Consider the following 26,448-nt stretch of genomic DNA (forward strand, 5'->3'; position numbering starts at 1 on the left):
CCGGCCCACCGAAGCGGAATGCGTGAACTTAACCACTACGCCACCGGGCCAGCCCCATCTTCTAGAATTTTTATAGTTTTGTGTTTTACACGTAGGTCTGTGATCTATTTTGAGTTAATTTTTGTGAAGGATGTAAGGTCTGTGTCTAATTCATTTTTTTGAAAGTGGATGCCCAGTTATTCTAGCATCATTTGTTGAAGACACTGTTTTTACTGCATTGTATTACCATTGCTCCTTTGTCAAAGATCAGTTGATTATATTTATGTGGGTCTATTTCTAAGCTCTCTGTTCTGTTCCATTGAGCTATTTGTCTGCTGTTTCAGCAATACCACACTGTCTTGATTACTGTATCTTTATAGTAAATTTTGAAGTTGGATAGCATCAGTCCTCCAAATTTGTTCTTCTCCTTCAATATTATTGTCGGTCTTTTGATTCTCCATATAAACTTTACAATCAGTTTGCCAATATCCATAAAATAACTTTCTGAGATTTTAATTGGGATTGCATTGACTCTATTGATCAATTTGGAAATGACTGACATCCTGAAAATATTGTCTTCCTATCCATGCCCATAGCATATCTCCCCATTTCTTTATATCTTCTTTGATTCTATTCATCAGTGTTTTGTAGTTTTCCTCAAATAGGTCTCGTGTATATTTTGTTAGATTTATACCTGAGTATTTCTTTTTTTGGTGGGTGCTAATGTGAACGGTATTGTGTTTTTAATTTTGAATTCCACTCATTCACTGCTGGTGTATAGGAAAGCAATCGACTTTTGTATAAACCTTGAATTCTGCAACCTGTTGTAATCACTTATTAGTTCCAGCAGGGTGTTTTTGTCAGTTCTTTCAGATTTTCTACATGGATGATCATGTTATCTGCAAACAAAGACGGTTTTATTTCTTCCTTTCAAAACTGTATATCTTTTATTTCCTTGCCTTCCTTATTACATTAGCTGGAACCTGCAGTATGATATTGAAAAGGAGTGGTGAGGGGGGACATCCTTGCCCTGTTTCTGGTCTTAGAAGGAAAGCTTTGAGTTTCTCACCACTAAGTGTGATGATAGCTATTGCCTTTTTGTAGGTATTATTTATCAAGTTGAAACAGTTCCTCTCTATTTTTAATTTACTGAGAATATTTATCATAAATGGGTGTTGGATTTTGTCAAATCTTTTTTCTGCATCTATTGATATGATCATATGATTCCTCTTTTTTAGCCTGTTGAGGTTATGGATTACATTAACTGATTTTTGAATATTGAACTAATCTTGTATATCTCGGATAAATTCTACTTAGTCATAGTGCATAATTCTTTTTACACATTGTTGATTTGATTTTCTAATATTTTGTTGAGGGTTTTTGCATCTATGTTTATGAGTGATATTGGTCTGTAGTTTTCTTATAATGTCTTTGGTTTTGATAGTAGGGTAATGCTGGCCTTATAGAAGGAGTTAGGAAGTGGTTCCACTGCTTCTATCCTTTGAAAGACATTGTAGAGGGCCGGCCCCGTGGCTTAGCAGTTAAGTGCATGCTCTCCGCTACTGGCAGCCTGGGTTCGGATCCCAGGCGCGCACCGACGCATTGCTTCTCCAGCCATGCTGAGGCCGCGTCCCACATACAGCAACTAGAAGGATGTGCAACTATGACATACAACTATCTACTGGGGCTTTGGGGGGGAACAAAAAAGGAGGAGGATTGGCAATAGATGTTAGCTCAGAGCCGGTCTTCCTCAGCAAAAAGAGGAGGATTAGCATGGATGTTAGCTCAGGGCTGATCTTCCTCACAAAAAAAAAAAAAAAGAAAGACATTGTAGAGAATTGTTATTATTTCTTCCTTAAAAGTTTGGTAGAATTCGCCAGTAAGCCCATCTGAGCATGGTGCTTTCTGTTTTGGGAGGCTATAAGTTATTGATTCAATATCTTTAATAGATATAGGCCTATTCAGATTGTCTGTTTCATCTTGTGGGAGTTTTAGCAACTTGTGTCTTTCAAGGAATTGGTCCATTTCTTCTAGATTATCAAATGTGTAGGCATAGAGTTGTTCATTTCCTTTTAATGTCCATAGGATATGTAGTGATGTGCCCTCTTTCATTTCTGATGTTAGTAATTTGTGACCTCTCTCTTTTTTTCTTAGCCTGGTTAGAGGCTTATCAATTTTATTGATCTTTTCAAAAAACTGCTTTTGGTTTTATTGATTTTTCTCTATTGATATCCTGTTTCCAATTTCACTGATTTCTGCTCTAATTCTTATTATTTCTTTTCTTCTGCTTGCTTTCTCTCTCTCCTTTACTAGTGGCAATCCCATTATGGTGGTATGCTAATGTGCTTAATTGTGTTCCACATTTAAATGAGCCTCTTTCATTTAAAAAAAAATAGACTTGGGCCGGCCCTGTGGCTTAGCAGTTAAGTGCGCGTGCTCCGCTGCTGGAGGCCAGGGGTTCGGATCCCGGGCGCGCACCCACTCACTGCTTCTCCGGCCATGCTGAGGCCACGTCCCACATACAGCAACTAGAAGGATGTGCAGCTATGACATACAACTATCTACTGGGTCTTTGGGGGGAAAATAAATAAATAAATAAAATCTTTTAAAAAAGTAGACTTTACTTTTTTAGAGCAGTTTTATATTCACAGTAAAACAACAAAAAGTGCAGAGGGTTCCATATGTCCCCTCTCCCCACACACACAGCCTTCCTTACCATCAGTATCCTGCACTAGAGTGGTACATTTGTTCAACTTGATCAACTAGCATTGACACATTATTGTCATCCAAAATCCATGGTTTACATTAAAGTTCACTCTTGGTTTTGTATGTTCTATGGGTTTTGACACATATATAATGACATGTATCCACCATTATAGTGTCATTCATTGTATTTTCACAGTCCTAAAAATTCCCTGTGCTCCATTCACTCATTCTTATTTTCCTCCAAACACTGGCAACCACTGATATTTTTACTCTCTACATAGTTTTGCATATTCCAGAATCTCATGTAGTTGAAATCACACAGTATGTAGCTTTCTCAGATTGGCTTCTTTCACTTAGTAATATTCATTTAAGGTTCCTCCACGTCTTTTTGTGTCCTCATACTTTTTTTCTTTTTAGCATTGTATAATATTCCATTGTACGGATGTACCTTAGTTTATTTATCCATTCATTGAAGGACATTTTTGTTGCTTCCAAGTTTTGGTAATTATGACTAAAAATACTATAAACATCCACATAAAAGTCTTTATGTGACTATAAGTTTTCCACACATTTGATTAAATACCAAGGAGTGTGATTGCTGAATTGTACGGTAAGAGTATATTTAGTTTTGTAAGAACTACAATACTGTCTTCCAAGGTGTCCATACCATTTTGCAATTCCACCAGTAATGAATAAGGGTTCCTGTTTCATCACATCCTTGCTAGCATTTGATGTTAGTGTTTTGGATTTTAGTCATTCTAATAGATTGTAGTGGTATCTCATTGTTTTAATTTTCAATTCCCTACTGACATATGATATTGAGCATCTTTTCATATGCTTATTTGCCATCTGTATATCTTCTTTAGTGAGGTATCTGTTCATATTTTTTGCCCATTTTTTAATAGGGTTGTTCATTTTCTTGTTGTTGAGTTTAAAGTGTTTTTTTGTATATTTTGGATAACAGTCCTTGACCAAATATGTTTTTTCCAAATATTTTCTCCCAGTCTGTAGGTTGTCTTTTTATTCTCTTGACATGTTTCTCACAGAGCAGAAGTTTCTAATTTTAACGAAGTCCAATTTATTAATTGTTTCTTTCATGGATGGTGCCTTTGTTGCCGCATCTGAAAAGTTATTGTCAAACCCAAGGTCATTTAGATTTTTTTCTATTTTATCTTCTAGCAGTTTTATAGTTTTGAATTTTACCTTTAGGTCTATGATCCTTGAGCTAAGTTTTGTAAAGGATGTAAGTTCTGTGTCTAGATTCATTTTTTTCACATGGATATCCAGTTGTTTCACCAGCATTTGTTGCCCCATGGTCAAAAATCAGTTGACTCTATTTGTGTCGGTCTATTTTCGGATTTTCTATTCTGTTCCATTGATCTATTTTTCTGTTCTCTCACTGGTACCACGCTGTCTTGATTACTGTAGTTTTATAGGAAGTTTTGAAGTCAGATAGTGTTGGTCTTCCAAATTTGTTCTTTTTCTTCCAATTTTTTTAATTGTGATGATTATTCTGGGTTTTTGCCACTCCACACGAACTCTAGAATTGGTTTGTCAATATCTACAAAATAACTTGCTGAGATTTCTGTTGGGATTGTATCGAGTCTATAGGTAAAGTTGGGAAAAACTGACGTCTTAACAATCTTAAGTATTCCTATCCATGAACATGGAATGTGTCTCTAATTATTTAATTCTTTGATTTCTTTAATCAGAGTTCTTTTCATTTTTTAATTCTTTTTCACCCTCTTTTTTATAGATTTTATAATCTCTATTGATCCATATTCAAGTTCACTGATTCTTTTTTCTGTCACCCCAAATGTACTCAACCTCTCTAGTGAATTATTTTATTTTGGTTATTGCTCTTTGAACTCCGTAATTTTCAGTTGGTTCTTTTTAGTAATTTATATCTCCTTATTTATATTCTCTATTTGATGATTCATTGTCAGTATGTGTTCCTTTAATTATGTATGTGTGGTTTTCTTTAGTTTTTTGAATGTATTTATAATAGGAATAAATATATAATAATTTATAACTTTGTCCAGTAAGTCCATCATGTGTGTCCCTTTAAAGGCAGTTTCTAGTGCCTGTTTTTCTTTTTCTTTTCCTGTGTATGCATCACACTTTCCTGGTTTTTTTTTTTTTTTTGCCCCTGTCTTATGTTTTTGTTGAAAACTGGATATTTTAAATAATACATTGTGCCAGATATGCATACTGATTCTCACCTCCCTCTCTCGGGTATATTATTGTTATTTTTGTTGTTTGGTCAGTCTTTAATTTGTGTAGCGACTTGGCTGTGCTATTTCTGTTAATTCTATTTCCCCACAGTATGCAGCCTCTGATGTCTGCAGGCAGATTTTTCCCTTTTGTTTTATCTTTTAGCTTGGCTACCAAGGAGTTGCCTGTGGTTCTCTTATTGTTCAAAAGTTGTGCTTAAACTCCCTTAGACTGTTGGATTTTTACCCTTTACTATTGAATGTGTGTATGGCTTAGAGTTTGCTATCCCAGTTCAGGGAATTTACATTTTTTTTGCCACACGTGGTCAACCAGGGACTCATAGTTGTAGGTTTCCTCTATGATCACTTCTGAAGGGGCACAACTTTACACATTCACACAGTCTTCCAGACTGCCAGGGATGAGTGTCATTTTATTTTTATGCCTGGCTTCCTAGGAGTCTCCCTTGGATCAGAGTAGCTTATTGTCCAGTCAGTGTCTGGTCAGAGCTTGTGTTTAAGCCTTTTGTGCCAATGAAGCATCCACCCTGTGTTGATGGGTCTATGTGAGGCTTAGGGGCGTTTAAGTCTGCCCTATATCCTGCTATGATTGCTTTTGAGTGTGTGCAACCTTCTTGAACCCTGGAATTGACTTAAATCCCAAGAGGGCTCTTCTTGACCGTCTCTTTCTTTTTTTTTTTTTTTTTTGTGAGGAGATCAGCTCTGTGCTAACATCCGCCAATCCTCCTCTTTTTTTGCTGAGGAAGACGGCCCTGGGCTAACATGTGCGCCCATCTTCCTCCACTTTATATGGGACGCCGCCACAGCATGGCTTGCCAAGCAGTGCGTCGGTGCGCGCCCGGGATCTGAACCAGCGAACCCCGGGCCGCCGCAGCGGAGCGCGCGCACCCAACCGCTTGCGCCACCGGGCCGGCCCCTGACCGTCTCTTTCTGTGATTCTCTCTATTAAACTTCTAGATACTCTACCATTTTGCTCGTATCATAGAGCTACCAGCTTTCTCTTAAATGTTCTCCACCAAGATTTCCATTGTTACAATGCTCAGAGGCATGAAGTTCCTCATACTCTGTCCCTAATACAGTCAGGCAGAACTGCAGAGTTCTTTATCCTTATGGACTCCCTTCCCCTACCAGTTGAACCACAGCAACACTACAACACAAGTCGGGGTATGGACTTGCTTTTCCCAGAACAACATCCGCCCTCTATGAGGGGGTATTGGATGGAGGTTGTGACAGCCTCTGGTCTTCTCAGCTTGCCTCTTCTGGCATGAAACTTCCACCCCATGAGTTAGCTGGGGTGGGGGTGATTTAGGCCCCAGTATTCTTGGCCTGTAGCCCTATCTTACCTTCCTCTCTACGAGTAGGGGCTTGGTAAGGAAAGGGAGACTGAGCCTCTCTGCCATGATCACTCAGAGTAGAGCCTCTTCAACATGGGGCTGGGAGAGAGGGAGACAAGAAACACTGAGAGCCAGAGAGCCACCCCTCCTGGTGTGAAACCATAGCACCAGACTGGGAGTTCATGGTAGAGGGAGCCCCCATCTTCTTGATCACACTTGCTTAAAGTAGGGCACCCAGGGTAGAGCTTCCATAGCACAGAGCTGGAGATGGGGATGAGGGTGTGGGTCAGGGCTCAAATGACATTGACTATCACTATTCTTACTGAGATTTAGTAGATTTTCTTGAAGGAATATTTTTCCATTGGCTTCATGCTGCTGCTGGGACAATTTCAGAGATTTAAAAAAAATGTTTTGTTTGTTTAGTAATTTTCACCTATTTATTTATTTATTTATTTATTTATTTATTTATTTATTTGCTGAGAGGAGAGTCTGCTCAGCTCCTTACTCTGCCATTCTGGGAGTTCTGCCTTCTTGCTAATAGTTTTTAACTTGAACTTTATCAAATGTTTTCTCTGCATCTTTTAGGATGATAACGATTTGGTTTACTTTCTTTAACTTATTATTGGAGTTGGCAAACTACAGTCCACAGGCCAAATCTGTCCCCCTGTTTATTTTTGTAAATGACTTTTTATTGGAACACAGACACGCCCGTTCATTTAGCTATCGTGTGTGGCTACTTTCATGCTGCAATGGCTACTATAGTGGTAGCAGCTGAGGTAGAGACCATATGGTCGACAAAGCCTAAAATATGCGCTATATTGACCTTTACAGAAATCAGTTTGCTTGTCATCGATCTATTCAAATAGTGAATTACCTTTTCTAAAGATACAGTAATCTTATTTTTCTGGAATAAATTCAACTTTGATATATATATATTTAATATATTATATATATAATCCAAATTTATATATATATATGTATACACAAATATGTAGTTCATATTATCACAGAATTTGGTTTTATATTTATTTCATTAGAATTTTTGCATCTCTATTTCTGAGTAAGATTGACTTCTAACTTTCCTTTTTTAACTGCCCTTATTGTGTTCAGTATCACAATAATGCTAACCTCCTTTTAGAAAGCATTCTGTTTTGTTCTACTCTTTGGGCTATTGCATATTTTATCTAAAATTTAAGTCATTCTTATTTAAACTTTGGCTAGAACTCACTGATAAAGCTATTTGAGTAGAAAAGTTTCTTTGCAATAAAAATTTTAGTAATAATTAAATTTCTGTTATGGTCATAGGACTATTTAGATTTTCTATTTTTTTCTTGAATCACTTTTGATAAAGTATCTTTTTTCTAGATCTCTTTAGATTTTTTTCCCAATTTTCAAATATGCTGACATAAATGTTTTTATAATATCTTAATAATATTCCATTTAATCACAGAAACTTATATAGGATACCCTTTTATTTTAATCTGTTATTGTTTGTGCTTGTTCTATTTTTGTCTGAATAATCTTGCGAGAAGTTTGTTGATTTTATTAGTTTTTTTCAAACAAATAACTTTTGGCCTTGATATTTTTGTTTTTTGTTTATTTTACATCTTACTTTTTTTTTGGTGAGGAGATTGGCCCTGAGCTAACATCTGTGCCAGTCTTCCTCTGTTTTGTATGTGGGACGCTGCCACAGCATGGCTTGATGGGCAGGTCCACACCCGGGACCCGAACCCGCGAACCCCAGGATGCCGAAGCAGAGCATGTGAACTTAACCACTATGCCACTGGGCTGGCCCCCACATCTTATTAACTTTTGCCCTTATCTTTATTATTTTCTTTCTGTGTGGTTTCTTGGGGGGTTGTTTTGCTTCTCTTTTTCTAACTTCTTGATATGAATCAGTCTACTATAAGATGGTGATCAGTGTTGGGTGGTAACCCAGCTTTTGCACCGTGATAATAATAATTAATATTTAATTAATTATACTTATGTGTAATAAGTAATAATTTTGGAGGGGGTCACTGTCTAACACTGATCACCATATTATAATCAATGGATATTTCCCTTGTGACTCTTCTCCCAGCCACTCAGCAAATGCCACATATTTTATATACTTTTCTTTATAAATGTATTTTATAATTTATATTTACTTTTATTACTTTTATATCACAATTTTATAATAGACCTATAGAAATAATAAGTGTGCAGATCAATGCATTTTCACAGCATGACCACACTTTAGCGTGCAGGACACATCTAAGGAAATATATCATTATCACTCTTAACACCCTCTCAGTCCCCTCCCACAGTCTCCCCCTGAAAAAAATAACTACTCTCTTGACTTCTAACAACATTAGTTTTTTAAAAATTTTTAAATAGATTTTAATTTTTTATAGGTTCCAATACTCTATTTAAATTCTCTTTTTTTATACCTATTCAACTATTTTTCTATTTTCTTTTTTTTTTTTTTAAAGATTTTATTTATTTATTTTTCCCCCCCAAAGCCCCAGTAGATAGTTGTGTGTCATAGCTGCACATCCTTCTAGTTGCTGTATGTGGGACGCGGCCTCAGCATGGCCGGAGAAGCAGCGCGTCGGTGCGAGCCCGGGATCCGAACCCGGGTCGCCAGCAGTGGAGCGCGCTCACTTAACCACCAAGCCACGGGGCCGGCCCTCTATTTTCTTACATAGGTGATTTATAGTTACTGGAAAGTCTCTTCTGTGAACTTTGATACCTGGCTAACTTGTGAACTTGCTTCCATTTTATCTTTTTTTTTTTTTCTTTCTCTCACATATATCAAGTATTTCGTTCTGTCTACTCACATGCCTAGTAATTTCATTTAAAATGTTGGATACCGTGTTTTAAAAATTATAGCGGCTCCAGAAGATATTATTTTCATGAAGAGATAGTTTACCCTTTCCTCTGCTATATAAGGGGAAAGATGAGCACCTTAATTTAATCAGGGACTAGGCTTAGGCAGTGCTGGCTCATAGCTTGACTAGTACTCAGTCTACGTCTGATATAGCTCTGTTTCTAAGCTGTCCAGAGCTTTTAATTTCAAGTTTGGTGAATCTTGAAATTAGATAAAGGAGTATTCCTACCACTGATGATAATAAGTCACTTATAAAGAATGACTCCTCACCGATATCTTGGTCTCAGTGCTATGGGATTAGATCCAAGTCTTAGAATCTGAAATATTTTCTCACCCTCTAGGTCATATGTGTTTACTCTTCTTGTTATTAGTTTTGCTAAAAGCCAAAGTGACATTTCAAATTCTATTTAAATTAGCGCAATTTATTACTTTATATTGAAAAGGATGATTGTCAAATAGAAAGGTTTATAAGCATCAACAAACCTGGGCTCCAGCTTTTGGTGGCTTTCTTAGACTGATAACTATTGCAATCCTGACATTGCGGTGCAGTCACTGATGTTCTGGTATCCAACAGGCAGCCAAGAAGGTGTTCCAAGGGTGATCCTCTGAGGATCAGATCACATGTATATTTATAGTTTCTGACTCCAGCAACACCAATATTTTGTTCTCTAAGTTAGCTTTAAGTTTCAGAAAAATGGAAGACTGTCCCTCAAAATGGCTCTTAATCACAGCGGCCACATCAAGCATATCAAGCATATGAAAGCTCCATCAACTGCTCCTACAACTGCTGGGCAAAAATGCAATGATGCAGCACCTATTGGCTAAACTTCAGGCAGCACATCAACTCTGGGATTGAGTGTTGCCATAGTTACCTTGACTGGTCTAATCATCCCACATGGGAGGTGAGATTAAAATATCCAAAGAACAGGGCCGGCTCCGTGGCTTAGCGGTTAAGTGTGCGCGCTCTGATGCTGGCGGCCCGGGTTCGGATCCCGGGAGCGCCCCGAGGCACCACTTCTCCGTCCAACGTGAGGCCGAGTCCCACGTACAGCAACTAGAAGGATGTGAACCTATGACATACAACTATCTACTGGGGCTTTGGGGGGAAAAAACTGAATAAATAAAATCTTTAAAAAAAAAAAAAAAAAAAAAAAAAAATAAAATATCCAAAGAACAGAAGGAGCCAGGGAAAAAAATCATCTCTGTTTTTCATTTTTGCTGAGAAATTCCCTAATATCTTTTTGAACCAAAAACCAGGTCCATTTTCCTTGTTCTAAAAGCTGAGTGGGTATGCCATTTTATGAGTTTGTAATGGCAAGGTGGCAAAATTGTATGATTGTGTATTTGTTTGTGTTTGTGTATGTGGGTGTGTGTTAAGCTTTTGAAACAGGTTCTACAACTATTGTATGTATGCCAAGGCCAGGGAAAAGCATTAGTCCTCAACCATCCAGGTCCATAGGAAAATGATTGTGATTATTATTCATTAAAGAAAATAGGTTTGTGAGAAAACACAATGCAGGAACAGAGAAGCCCAATGCTCTTAATAATATTTTCAAGTTCTGTTGACAGCATCCTCACCAAATACATGTGTGCAAGTGTGGGTGTGCACACACACATATACATATATGTGCACGCTCACACAGGCACATTCTCTAATCTCTGATACTTTCCATCTGTCAGGGAGAGTGAATCTTTCCAATCATTTTTAACGCCATTCTGTTTTTGTGACGCTTTGAGCTTGTACCCAGTGAAAGCTTGGCAGGGAGCATACGTTTCTTTCTAAAGTTCCTGAACATGACAGCTGTGCTTCTCTCACACAACTTGGGAAAATGTTCCCAGTCTTAATCAACTGGCACAAGGCAGCAGAGGGGCTAAATGCAGCTTGTGTCACACAGCATCCATAGATGTGTCAATTTCTCTCTTCTTCTAGAGCCTCTACCCTGCCTCTTATTATTATTTTTTTTTAATCAGCCTCTATTTTTTCAGTCTGTGCCACTTTTCTATTTGAGACTGTGCCTGTTCTTACAAAAGATACCTCAGTGTCTTGTCTTCTTGACTATACAGCAACTCGTAGTAAGTTCAGGAAAATTAATGTCCACTTTTTTCCTGTATCATCTTTGTTAAAACTAAGATTAACAAAAAATCTTACTTTCTTTCCGAAGTACCTGACAAATTCTGTGTAGTGTTGGCACAAAATGTACTCTATGACCAGCAATAAAAACAATTGCAGTTGAATTTTAATGATTGCTTGCTAAATGCTGGGCACTGTATTAGGCTCTCTACATCCCTCATCATCACATCAGTCATTGTATATGTTATCCTCACCATTAAATTACATTATTCAGTGAAGTTATTAAATGGATATTATTATCTCCACAGATGAGAAAACTGAGGCTTACTGAGGTTAAGTGACTTGCCTTGGTCACACATTTAATAAATGTTTGCTTTACAATATAGGCTATTTTCAGCTCTGGTTTGAGGACTTGTATCAACGCTGTATGGTGGTAATTTCCTAACCAACTAGTCCTAACCATGGAGCTGTAGCTTGGCCACCCAACAGGACAAACTGGTAGTGACAATGTTTTACCTTTTTTCAAACTACAAACTTCCCCACGCCTCTCCCCGTAGGTGGAACAAGACTTGTAACCAGACACTTGAGTTTGAACGCTGCAATTACTGATGACCACCTCTGTACTCTTTGGGAAGCATTTAATACTCCTGGAACTTTTGTCTCTTTGTGTATACAATTGTGATTAAAATATCTGCTTGCATGGTGCTCTAAAGCTTAAATGAGATAATGTATATGGAAATGCTAGTTTCATTTTTTATACATACAAAACATATATATGCATATTAAATATTCATAAATATATATTTGCATACATAAATATATATGTGTAAATATATATTTAAGGAGAGACTGACTATATTTGAAGCTCCAAACTGTTTTCACAGATAGCAGATACATCTAAGAGAATTAGGAAACCCCACTGTACTTGCTAATAATTTCAGCTGAGGACAAGTAATCTTCCATGTGAGGAAACCTTAGTGGCTTAGAAAAATTGTGGTTCATTAAAGTGTTTAACAGACATTGTGATAGTGGTCATCATCATTATAATTATTGTCATCATTATTCACTTCATCATCAAATAATTACCTGTCAATGTCAGAGGTTTCTTGAGAAACTTCTGAATATGAAGAAATAGAAAAGAAAACCGCTGCAAACAGCAAAGCTTCATTTGGGAATATCTCTTGCTCTTTTACTACTTAAGCCCTTTTCTCTCTTTTAAGGCATTTGGTTGCTACGTGGCTTCTCATCCTATATAGTTATTGCCCTTACTATAAATATTTGGCTTTGACTATTAAGGGTCCTTTTGTTCATCATTTTTTTTCTTTTTACTTTTGTCTGGTGATGGTGCCTTAGATCATCATTTAGGATCTATTGCAAGATTCTTAATTATAAGACTAAGAGTCAAAGATGCTCTTGTTACTATTTCTTTGCAAATATTTTCCAAGACTCTTACAATTTTTTTACCAAACAAAGCCAATCCCATCATAACATCATTTTTTTAATTAGACTGTTTCCCTCTGTATTCTCCTATTGGATATTTATAATCTCTGTAATTTAAATATGTGTATAATCTATCGATTATGGTCATCAAGTGGAGGCCCCAAACCATAACATTAGTGAAATGATATCCTGAAAACCATGGCTACATCAGCATTTCTGGTTGCAATATCACAAGATGTTAAGAACCAACAGGGTGATGATACATTGAGAAATTTGAGGATAAACTCTCTAAGTACAAAATGAAGTTTTTCACATTTCTTGATTATTTCTCCCTACCTGATTATATGATGTGGCTATTAGGATGTTGAAAAGAGATTAAAAACCAGGAGGGAATTGTGAAATAAAATATGGTGGAAATAGTTACTCTAATATGACTTGTCATGTTCAGAACGCTTGTTTTGCAGTTAAGTTGGAGAAATCCATTGACCTAACTTCCACGATGGCCAGGAAGAAAACACGAAAAAAAAATTAAGCTTATTTAAGCCAGACTGATTTCTTCTTCATTGAAGTTAATTCAAGTCCCAAAGAAGTAACAGGAGTCCTGGTGCAGGTGACAGTTTTCATACAGAGGGTTCCTGCTTCCAGGTGGGCTCTGCCTTCTCGGGCACTGGTCTGAATTCTGAGGTTTGCCTCCAGCTCAGGAGCCAGACACACATCCCTTGATTCTGCCCCACTGCCTTTTGTCTTGGCCAATCTGCTCTGGTGATGTGGAGATGTTACTGCCAGGAAGTCCAGTGGTGATCACAAATAGTAAAGTAAATAAATGGAGTAAACTAGCACTCCTCATCTTTAGAGTTTAAGTTCTTCCTCTCCTTGGCCTTTGAGATCTGCCAAATGAGACAGAGAGTGTAGCTATTCAACATTATATATTTATTGAGTACCTACTACAGATCAGACACTTTGCTAGGCAATACAGAGCACTAAGGTGATAGGTGGAGGCAATGGACGTATTATATTAATGGACCAATGGACATATTAAGGTGATAAGTGGAGGTAATGTACATATATAATGTACACAGGTTGCTGATTTTCAGGCAAAATGGTGATGGTTAAGGAAAGATATTTTCCCTTTGGGGTTAAACAAGGAGGTTGCTGTGCAAGATGGAAATATTTGAGGTACACTGTACCAATAGGCAATTATTCCAAAGAAACGGTACCATTTTCACTCTGTGCATGAGATGAATTGAGATGAAATTACATAGTTTCACTTATTTGGCTATGGTAATTTATGGATAAGTTTGTGTTTTAATGAGATTAATCTTTAAAAATAATAATGCAACATCAAGTAAAAATGTTAGCTTGGCAAATTTTCTTAGAATCATTAAAACATGTCACAGTTTAAAATTTCCTCAGTCTGGGTTTTGTATAAGCAAGGGTATGCCCTCACTTGCTCAATCGTTTTAAAATTTCTTTCTTAGACACAATACTTTTAGTCAGTTAATCACACTTGTAGATAGAAGAAATTGGTGGGGAAAGGAGGTGAGATGAGTACATCATTAAGTAAAATGTTTATAGAGGTATTAACTAATTATAACTTAAACCTTGAATATAAATCTAACTCTATATTTCCCCTTTGCTGAGAATGTTAAAATGACTTGGTCCCTCCATTTCAGCAGACTGCATTGTCAGTATGGAATTTCAAGATATCCTCCTATGCCCATTCGGTTTGGGAGGAGGAGGGGATAAAATGCTCAAGTATTTTTCTATTTCTCAGAAGTTCATCAATATAACCTTATGGCAAAAATTGATTTTAACCCTTAGCTATTCAGCATTCAGCCAAATTTTATTTTCAGATTACCTTTAATTTTTAAGGCTTGTATGGACAAAAAATTGATTGAGGAGCTTGAAGTCTTAGATCTAATGGAACCCTAGGGGTCACTAGATTCAAAACTCCAGCTGATGCAGGAATTTTCTGGACCGAGTGACAGATAGGGCAATTAGAATGTCCTCTGATGGAGACTTCTTTATGTCACATGACATTCTGTTTCATTTTGGAAAGTTCTACTCTTTACAATGACTTCTTATATAGGGCTGTGTTCTGTCTCTCATAATTTTCACCCATTTGTCCATCGTTCTGCCCTTTGGAGCTCAATGACTATATTTGCTCTCTCTTACTGGTGCAAATGTTTAAGACAATGCAGGCCTTTTGTTTATGACACTAACATCCAGGTTATTGGAAAAAAACTATGTCAAGCAACTAGTTCAAAATCTAGTGTATATCAGGTTTCCAATAAATAGTAACTATTATTATTCCATAGGCTTCCTTTAGGATATAAGAGTAAATGATGCTTTGAAATGGAAAACTGTCTTTATTTCTGTCTTAACTATGTCTTTGGTTTTCTGTATTCTGATGCTTAGACATCTGGGGATTTGCTGACCCTAGAGGGTTTGCCCCACTCAGTGTTAGCCAATTCCTAGAGATGGTCAACAGCCTGTGAGCAAGCTTTTCATGTGCAAACCAGCCAATCTAGAGCCTGCAACCCCAGCCGCTTCCTTTATTGGGATCTCACTGTCCAGGATACTATCCACCTGTCCTAATCACCCCAGAGCCAGGTACCAGACAACTAGGGACAGCCTCTATACCCCAGAGCCCATTGAAATTATTCAAACTACCCAATACTAAGCCTGCTCACCTTACCTTACCTTGCCTGTTCCTTTCTGCAGAAACCACAAGAAAAACTCCTGCCCACCATTTTCCCCTCTCTCTCTGCCTCCTGACCAGCCTCAGTGAAACTGCATATGGCCCCCAGTGGTGTGGTGTGCCCCCTTCTCTTGAGATCTGTGAATATAACAAACCATTTTTTCAATGGCAGTTGTCTCATGATGTGTTGGCCTCATTATACCTGAATAATAATAAAACCTATATTTTAAAACAGGTTCCATCATCTAGGGTACTTGTAGTCAGGTCTTAATTGTCTCCTGATTGTAGACACTAAGGAAAGGAATTACTAAGGAATCTATTTGCAAGAGCAAACACTCTCAGTAAGGATTCTCAAATTGGCATTGCTGGTCTAGGATCAGCTCATGCTGAAATAGCTGGTTAGTAATTCCTTCCTCTTTCAATCAAGTGATGCTTGCTCCCTGCATTATAATGTTCATTTCTGGAAAGGGCTAAGGCTTCACATATCTAGTTGAGATAGTTACCTGTATACTGTGATTGAAATGTCACTGTTGCCCCTAAGAGAATGGCCCGGATGGATATTTCATGACAACGTCTCCCTCAGCCCAGGTGTTCATCACTGAAGTTACACCTTTGCCTTAATCAGGAAGCACATTGTCTGCACACAGTCCTTGATGTCTGTGAAAAAGGGAGATACCTTGTGTTCATTTTAAGCATTCATTCATTTAATCATTTATTCTATAAATATTTATTAGATCCTTATTGGGTACCAGAAACCATGATACGTTTTACGGATACTAGCGATTCATATATATAAAGGATTTCTAATATTATTATTTTTTTTAATTTTTATTTATTTTTCCCCCAAAGCCCCAGTAGATAGTTGTACATCATAGTTGCACATCCTTCTAGTTGCTGTATGTGGGACGCGGCCTCAGCATGGCTGGAGAAGCGGTGCGTCAGTGCGTGCCCGGGATCCGAACCTGGGCCGCCAGCAGTGGAGCGCGCGCACTTAACCGCTAAGCCACGGGGCCGGCCTCTAATATTATTGATAATTAAGAAAAGCCAAATTAAAACCACATTCAGATACCATTCTACATCAACCAGTTTAATAAATCTTTCATAGTCTGGCAATATTAACTGTTGATGAGAATGTTCCCGAGCTCCCCAACTGCCTACCAAATTAGCCACAAATTTCTAAGCTACCATTCAAAGGCCTTCATAATTATTTCAAGTAAACATCCCTCTAGTAACTTCCCAATAGCATATGTATCAGTAAAGATGATAACTTGGTATTCTTCAAGAATGTCCTGCATTTCAAGAAATTGTGCCTTTTTCTCATTCTCTGCCAGTCATAATCCAACTCAGTGTTCAAAACCTGTGCATTGTCATATTGTCAGTCAAGTCTTTTTTGAGCTCCCAAACATACTATTATTAGTACTATAATAATGCTGGCAACTAAGATACACTGAACTTAACTAGGCAGAGGTACTATGCAGCTTTATCTCATTAGTATCTACAAAATACCGATGAGGTGGTACTATTATTCCTATTTAATGGAAAAAAAAAAAAGAGAGTATAGAAAGGCTCAGTAACATGGCAAAAGTCATAGAGCTGGTAAGTGGTAGTGGCAGATTGTAAACAAAGGTACTCAGACTCTAAGACCTATTTTATCAACAGCCCATTGCAATTTCATTTTATAGATAAAGAATCTGAGTCTCAGAGAAGCAAAATTCTTGTCCAAGGTATTTTTCTGATTCCAGACCCCATGCTCAAATTCACCCTTTCTTATGAATGTCATGGGATGCTTATACTTCTCATAAAAGTTAATCCCCACTCTGCCATCAAATAGGCTTATTTGCATAATGATCATACCTCTGCTAAGCTCTTTGCCCTCTGGACTGTATTTACCTCAGAAGGCTTAACTTGTGGTCTTCCCATAGTAAATGCTCAATAAATGTTTGACAGATAGAATGGCACAAATCATTTAATGAATCTGAGCCTCTATGGTCTCACTTGATAAATGAGGAAAATAAAAACTGCCTTCCTATTTCAAAGGGATATTGAAGGACCCAGTGAAATGATGTGCGTGAGCATGTTATGAGAAGTACATTGTACCATATAAATGTAAAATATTATTACAGAAATCACTGCAAGGAGACTTAATTTGCATCTCCTTCAAGTAATCTTTGTCAAATACACATAACAGGATGAATTTCAAAGCTCTCGACAAGGGCTTTTGCATTCTAGACTTTGCAAGTCTGGAGAAGTCGGTGACATTGAAAGTGTTGCTTGTGGGTTAAGTATTAAAGTAACCCATGAGATCTGATGACGAACTGAACTCAATTACATGCAGCTGTAGGAAACCTGCCTCCTACATCTGTGCGAATTAACAGTTACCCAGAAACTAATTGTGAGCACTACTTACTTTAAGTTCTTGCAAAATAATTTTTTCTAAAGAGGAAAGAAACCTTCTTTAAGAATTGATGGGCATTTTAGGAAAAAAATTTCAAGGAAGAAAAGGGGAACAAAGTAAGACTACAATAAAAATGCTATTAGCCAATTTCCATGAGCATGGTTTTCTCCTGAACAGACACTCAGGCATTTGTGGACTGAAGGCCAGTCCATCTGCTAATCTTTCACTCGATACTTGCATAAGTCGCCTCCTCAGTTTCAAGTCAGCTACTCCCCTTAACAGTTTGATATTGGGTAACTAATTCACTATGTGTGAGGATATCCTAAAAGGCACAAGAGATGAGGAAGACACCACATTCCTGAATAGCACTTACAGGATAGTTGAGGCATGGCATCTGTACATGGAACTGAAAAACAATGTATAAAAGAAAAATTTATTTTAAAAAATTATCCATGAGTAAGAAGATTGATTCAATTTACTACAGTAAAAATTAAAAACTTCAGAATGGAAACAATTATCATAAACAAATAATGCTCAGAAAAAATGTAAATAGCACACATGACAGACAAAGGAAAATTTCCAGAATTTAAAATGCCCTTAAACAGGGCCGGCCCTGTGGCTTGGTGGTTAAGTGCGCGCGCTGCGATGCTGGTGGCCCGGGTTCGGATCCCGGGTGCGCATCGAGGCACCACTTCTCCCTCCATCCTGGGGCCGAGTCCCACGTACAACAACTGGAAGGATGTGCAGCTATGACATACAACTATCTACTGTTGCTTTGGGGGGAAAAAATAAAATAAATAAAATCTTTAAAAATAAATAAATAAATAAAATGCCCTTAAACATTAAGTAGGAAAATGATGCACACACCAAAAGAAAAATTGGTAAAGAACATGAAAGGAAATCCTTAGGAAGATAAATGAAAACAGTAAATAAATCTATGAAAAGACCACCACATTTTTTTTTATCTCTTTAACTATGTTCTTCCCTTGCATTCCAGTATGAACTTTCTTTCTCTCTCTCTTGTTTGGTTCTCCTCCTCTTGTTCTCTCTGTCATGTTCTAAAGATATGTTAATTCATAGCCAATGAACCCACTTACTATCTGTATAATTCTACCCTTCCAGTTATAATGATCAAGGGCCTCTCAACAATTCCCCCTCTTAGTATTCCTGTTTCTGACTTTCAATCTAAGCTCCCATCAGGGACTACCTCCCATATACTGTATATTTCAAAACCATGAGATCATTATCTGCAAAGGCAAAACTATTTAGTTAAGAGAGATTGGAGTGACAGTTTTCTAAGAGGAGAACATATTGAAAAAGCTGGATGGGGATCGTTTCGTGCCAGTGATGTAAGTCGTGTTGCAGTATTAATTCAGCACTCTTATAAACACACATCATCAACTTGATTTCAGGTCAGGAATCCACTTCAGATGCAACATATGGTCTCACTGTGCTATTGAGAATATTTTGTAAACATCATTTAACAAAAAATGAGGTTAGAGTTGGTTATTTGGGGGAAATGGAAAAGATATCCTTATAATCCTATTTCTATACTGATAAAAAGGAAGACGATCCAACAACTTCAGGAAAGACAATTTCCAAAGCTAAAGTCCAGACCAAGTTCCACATTTTCACATTTTCTTCAAATAATCCTTTTTCTTCATTCTGAGAATGGTCTATTTCATTTGCACAGGGCTAGCTGGGAAACTGCAATGATTAATACTAAGCGAACTCTGTCCCACAGCTGCCTTGCTCACAGGGAAGCCAGAGAAGAATACTGGTCTCTGCTAGACAATCAGAGGAAACGGCAACTGTGAAATTAGTGTCAGAGTGGGCCCTGGCACCATTAAAATGTAGAACAAGGCAACAGCAGACTGTGTCATTTTCCCACTCATGAGCTCTCGGTTTGAGCTGATCAATTCCATACAAAAAAGAGAGTGTCACAGAGTTAAGCCTAAAATTCAGCTCTTAGTGCAATTTTCTCTTACTAAATTTAATACCAGGTGTATTGAAATGGAGAACAAATTTACATTTGCTTTGTCTGTTAAATGGAAAGGTGAAGTCTCCTCTGCGGCCAAAGCAATGAACCTACAGGAAAATCAAGGGCTTTAGAGTTCTCAGCCATCCGGCCTTTTGCTGCCTCTGACACCTGAGGATTTTTCCTTCACTTCTTTATTTCTAGTTTTAAAAGAAAAGGCTTTAAAAAATCTCTTGACCCTTCAGATTAACTCTCTGGCCATCGAAAGAGTTTTAACAATTAAGATTTCCGTTATGAAATTAGACACTCACAACAAGTCATTTTTCCTTGAAATAGCAAGGCTAATTTGGATGGAGTAATTAACTTTAGGACAAAAACAACTTTATTACTTTTAATAAATTTTCAATAGATACAAAAGAGTATTTTAAATATATGTACAGAATAAAGAATATAAACAAAATTAACATTAAGTACACTGCCACTCAATCTAAGATATAGAATAATACCAATACCTTTGGAGTCTCCCTGCCTCCTGGTTCCCAAGTCTTTTCCTCTTACAGGGAAACCTAGAGATAACCATTTTCCTGAAATTTGGTTTTATCAATCCCTTAATTCAAATATATATTTGTGTGTAAATATATAACGTATGTGTGTGTGTTTATCTATATATTTACCATATATATCCTTAATTCTGCAATTGTTAGACAGAGTGTTTTTAAGTGACATAAATGGAGAGAGGCATCTTCTATGACACTTCAATGATTTGCTTTTTTGTTAAACTTTATCTGGCTGCAGTTTATCCATGTTGATGCACAGAGCTGTAGCTAGCTCATTTTCTTTACTCTATAGTATTCCATTGGATAAACATAGCGCAAGTTAGTTATCTATTCTCTTGTTGATGGACATTTGGGTTGTTCACAGACTTTTGCTACTTCAACTATTGCATCTCCTTTGCATGGTGTATAAGGCTCCCCAGCTACACGCCCCCCTCCCTTCAGTGATGTTTCCCTAGGCTTACCAACCACTTTCACTTCCCTGAGCCAAGCACTGTTTCACCTCCCTGTTTCTCAACATGCAATTCCCTTTGCCCTGTACAGCCTTTGTCCAGCTGGTTGGCCTTCTGAATTCATATGTATTCAGATCAAGTGTTATTGCATCTGACCACCCTGGCTAGGTGCTCCCTTTGGAGCCTGAACTGAGCCCTGTTAGAGCACTTATCACAAGATAAGTGAAGGCCATCACATAGAAGAGAAGCTTCTGGAGGAGAGAAACTACATATTTTATCTCTGCGTTACTAGAGCCAAGGAGACTAGAAAGAGCTGAATATTCAACATTTCTGACTTTGTTATTTTCATCATGCTGCCTAACTTTACGTTTCTAAGAAATCTCTTTTTATAACATACCCCATCATTGATACACAACTCACGTATTCCATTGTGCCCTTTAACTAGTAATTTCCAATTTGTAGTCCATGGAACACTTACTCTACCTGCTCTCCCCTTGTTACTTCAAAAAAATGCCATCAGAATTAATGTGGATTATAGCACTGCTTTCAATAACACACACATTAATTCACACAATCGGTACAGACTCAGATAAACACACCTCCTAGACGATCTTCAAAGCCTGTCAGGGATATCCAGGTCATACTTTGAAAAACCTTATTTTCAGTGGACTCAAAATTTAGCGTGGTCCTTCACAGAAGGCTCACACATTGCAATGACTTTGTTAACTGATAGGTTATTAACAGGAAGTTTTGGTGATTTTTTTTGGAAGTTTCAAATTTTGTAACCTCAGTATTCAGTATAAAATAGCAATGACCTATTTTTAAATTTCTATTAATAATCTGTATTTAGTTACCAGATTAACACGTTATGCCTCACATACCTCCTTGAACATTTTTTATGAAAAAAATTTCATGGAAATTTACAAAATCATTTTTAATGACAACAGAATTGTAAACTAAAATTAAGAACAGATTTTCAATGCTTAGACACTTTTTCAGTAGAGGCCTCATTGATGGGGATTGACCACAGCATATGCTTTTGCACTACAAGCCAATTGAAACACTCTGATCTAGCACAGCCAGAGATGCCTGAGAAGGTGCAGGAATCACACAACTTACCCATCTTCATGCCCCTGAGTCCAGGGTGCAGGGATTGCACTGTTGGGCAACAAGTCACATCAGACTCCAAATGCCATGAGATGCATGCTGTGAGCAAGACAGGCAGAAATCCAATGCCTGTGCTCTCATCAATCTCTTTCTGCATATATTCAGAGACCAGAACTCTCAATATACATCATACTAAGGAATGAGGGTGGGAAGAAGGGCAGGCAGTGTTATTTGCATATTAGAATCCTTTATCATTTAAAGTAAAGGGTAAAAAAAAGGGCAGAGACAGAAATAGCCTTAAGAGCAGTGCATACTGGGAAGAGTGGCTTTTTATTTATTTTATTTTATTTATTTATTTTTTTTGAGCAAGATTGGCCCTGAGCTAACATCTATTGCCAATCTTCCTCCTTTTTTCATTTTTTCTCCCCAAAGCCCCAGTAGATAGTTGTATGTCATAGTTGTACATCCTTCTAGTTGCTGAATGTGGGACCCCGCCTCAGGACGGCTTGATGAGTGGTGTGTATGTCTGTGCCCGGGATCTGAACTGGCGAACCCTGGGCCGCCAAGGCAGAATGCGTGAACTTAACCTCTACGTCCCCAGGCTGGCCCCAAGAGTGGCTTTTTATATTTTGTTTGACATGGAGATCACAATAAGCATTTGATTCTCTTACTTGGAAGACATGGTAATAGTAACAGAAGCAGTGGTAGACTCACACCAAGTAAAGTGTGCTAAGTATCATAATTTACGGAGGGCTTGTATATGTCTTTCTCATCTACATGTGATAACAGTTTGATACTAGTATCTAAGAAGCCATTGAAAGGAACTAAGGATACTAACTAACCTCCCTCCACCCACAAATATTCTGGAAAATGCAAAGCCTGGATAGATATTTCATCTATCTAAAATGAACAAACATAAAAATTAAAGCAGACTGGGACTTCAGAAAACATATTACAGCATAAGGGGCACTGATGCATAACACGGAAAACTCAAAAAAAGAATGTGTCTCAGAAAAGTATTTTCTAAACATAATAGAATCAATTAAAAAAAAATAAGATCCTAGAGGAGGCTGGGCACAGATGTTAGCCCAGGGCCACTCTTCCTCAGCAAAAAGAGGAGGATTGGCAACAGATGTTAGCTCAGGGCTAATCTTCCTCACCAAAAAAAAAAAAAAAAAAAAATCTCTAATTGAAGTCTGTAGAAAAACAGATTTTGACCTTCGTGGAATGTGAAATGGAAATATAGTAAGAGAATACACTAAGATGAAATCAGAGATTCAAATAAGCTGACTGGTAAAGGAAAAGACTGCAAAGCAAACGAAAAGAAAATAGTAGGAATACTCTTATGACAATTGGATCAGATATACAGAAGACAAATGGGTGATTCCTTCCTAAAATGCAAAGTAGAAGGGCAAAGAGATGAAAACAATAGTAGAAGATTATAAATATAGTGATGAGAGAGGAGATGCAATTTAAAGATCAGACGTATTTATTTGTGAAAAAAGAAAACCAGAAAAATTGGAAGAGAGGCAATAATCAAAGAAGAAAGAGAAAGAATTCCCAAACTGAAGAAAAGGGCCCAGGCTGCAGTGAGCAAGGAGTTGCTCATTTTGTCCTAAGTTAGTGAAAGAAACCCTTACCTAGATTTTTCTTGGCTTTTCTTCTTCAGTCTTACTGCTGAAAGATTTAGAAACTTACATGGACTATCATCAACAGCATTATAAAAAATAAAACAAACTTTAGATTTCTCACAATGCTAAGATACCAGAACATGCACAGCAATTGCTCAAGATTGTCCAGGTAAAGTGGCTGATAACCCAGGAATCGTGCACCCAGCCCAACTCTCCATCGGTATAGAAAGGCAATAGGCAAACATGTGCACATTTTCTAAAGAAATTTGTTTAATATTTACTCCCTTGGAATAAGAACAATTTATTTAACATAAAACTGTAAGTATAAATAACCACTGAACATATGGTTATGAAATTGAGTATAAAATCAAGGTCTATTCTTGAATATAAAAATATATAGTAAAATATGTTAAATTCAGCCAACAATTCAGAATGTAATTTATACATAATGTAAATATGAATGAGGGAAAGGAAAAGCAGAAATCGGATGTCAGAATATGAAGTTCTTCATTTATTTGTCTTAAACATAGGAAAAATTATTTTGAGGATATTTTTGCTGATCATTGAGAAATATATCTTTAAATCTTATTTGATAAGTTTTATTTTATCCCCAAAGTTATAATGAAATAAACAATAAAACTGATTTTGTAATATTTAAAACAAACAAAATCCAAAGATCTTATGTTCAGCAAGAATATCAAAAACTAAATATAGAGACTAACAGCAATGAGGCAAAATCTGTACATTCTGCGAAAGACAAGGGCTAATTTTTTTAATTTGTAAGAAGCTCATATATTCAAGAGGAAAAATGTTAATGACAGGATAGGAAAATGGGCAAACTACATAGACAGTTCATAAGAAAAGGAAAAAACTGATAGAATCTTTAAACTACAAGGCAATTTTGTAAGGGAAATAATATTTATTATTTTTTTCATTAATTAAAACGCTGTGTTATTGATGCAGGGATTAACAAATAGAAGAGTTGTCACAGAAGAGAGAACCTAGAAATACTTATGTATGCCAGAAAATCTGATAGGCAAAGAAGTAACATTATTAATCAGCGGGGAAAGAGTATCAGTTGTGCTGGGCCAATTAATTATCTCTCTGAAAAAAACAAATACAATTAGATCGCTACCTCATATGTACCCAAAATAAATTTCAGGTGGCTTAAGGACAATCATCAGAAGGAAACCTTAAAACAATTAGAAGAAAATTTAGCATAATAACTTTCAGCTTTTGACATAGGGAAGGATTTCTTACACAACATGCAAAAACAACACATTTTAATAAAACATATTGGATAATGTGTATATACAAAACTTAAAACTTCTATACAGAAAAGATACCCTAAACAAATAAAAAAGCCAAGTCACTGTCTAGATCACATTTGAAATGTATATAACCAATGAAGAATTCATAGCTGGAATACATAATGCATAAATCACACAAAAAACGTCAAATCATGTGTACAAGCAAATCACAAAAGAGGAATCTCAAGTGGCCCATAAGAATTTGGAAACTAGTTAAAAATTATGAAAAAAAATTCCCTTCATAATAGTAAGTGAAAATATAAGTATTTAGGAATAAACAATTGTTTATTATTATAATTAAGCAGTTTTTAAGTAATGAAACTGCAAAATTTAAATATAACTTGTAGAATTAGAAATAACAATGGCTAAAAATCAAAAGAAATGAGTTGCTGGAAAATGAATAAATGCAAACCCCCCCCACAATCTAATATCATTCTTTTACCTGCCAAACTGGGAAAAAATAGAGGTATATCCACTAATAGTGAGGTTGCAGTGATTCAAACACTCACATCTTCTCGAAGATGCACAAATTAGTTAAATGGTCTGAAAAAATATGTGGCCAAGAACAAACCAATGTTCCAAATTTCTTGTTTATAGACCTAGAAATTCTATTTCTACTACTTTAACTTAAAAAATTTTTTTCTAGGCAAAATGTCTACCACAGTATTAACAATGGAAAAGTAAATGAAGAAAAATAAATGGCAAAAATAACGAGAAGAAGAATCAGTCCACACAATGAACTAATATTAGGTATTAAGTTATTCAGTTTAATGTTAAAGATACAAAATTAGGGATGTAAAAGTGTATTATAGTGTTATTTTATGTTGTAAGGAAAAATATTAGAAACCTAAAAACAGGTGTTTATTTCTACATAGCGCACTTAGGAGTTTTCTTTGTCATTTTGAAGATTTTTTTTTTTTTTTTTTTTTATTCAGTTTTTTCCCCCCAAAGCCCCAGTAGATAGTTGTATGTCATAGGTTCACATCCTTCTAGTTGCTGTACGTGGGACTCGGCCTCGCGTTGGACGGAGAAGTGGTGCCTCGGGGCGCTCCCGGGATCCGAACCCGGGCCGCCAGCATCAGAGCGCGCGCACCCAACCACCAAGCCACGGAGCCGGCCCTGTCATTTTGTATATCCTCCCAATTTTCCCACTAATCATATGTTGCATCAACAATTAAAAAATTAATTTTCTTGTATTCAGGAATTCACCTTCTAATCTTGTCACTAAATCATGAATAATCCTACTCCTAATGCTTTATGATTCTTTATATTTACATCTATATCTCCCAGTGAATATAATATATATTTACAAAATATATTTACAGAATTCACACACATCAAAATTGTTGTGTACACTCTAAGTAAGTTTAATATGTTCATGAAGAAAAAAATGGAGTGACTTTTTAAAGAAAGCATTCAAGTAAGTAGGAAGTTTGTTTTTAACAAACTCTACAAGTAAAATAGAATTGGAAAGAATTCTATTTTTAAAATGTTGCTCTACATGAAGTCTAAAGGGATTTGGCATGGGGAGAAAATGATTGACATTCTGGTTACTAAGGTAACTAAAGTAAATTTTCCCTGATTGGGAAAGACAGAGTCATGAATAATATTCCTTTTATTTATTCATTTTTTAAAGTTATAAGCACAAAAGTCATGGGTAATATCTCTGAAGCCTGAACATCCATAAATA

Source organism: Ceratotherium simum, chromosome 7 (assembly GCF_057802395.1).
Source record: "Ceratotherium simum simum isolate JZ-2026a chromosome 7, ASM5780239v1, whole genome shotgun sequence".
Classification (NCBI taxonomy): Eukaryota; Metazoa; Chordata; class Mammalia; order Perissodactyla; family Rhinocerotidae; genus Ceratotherium; species Ceratotherium simum.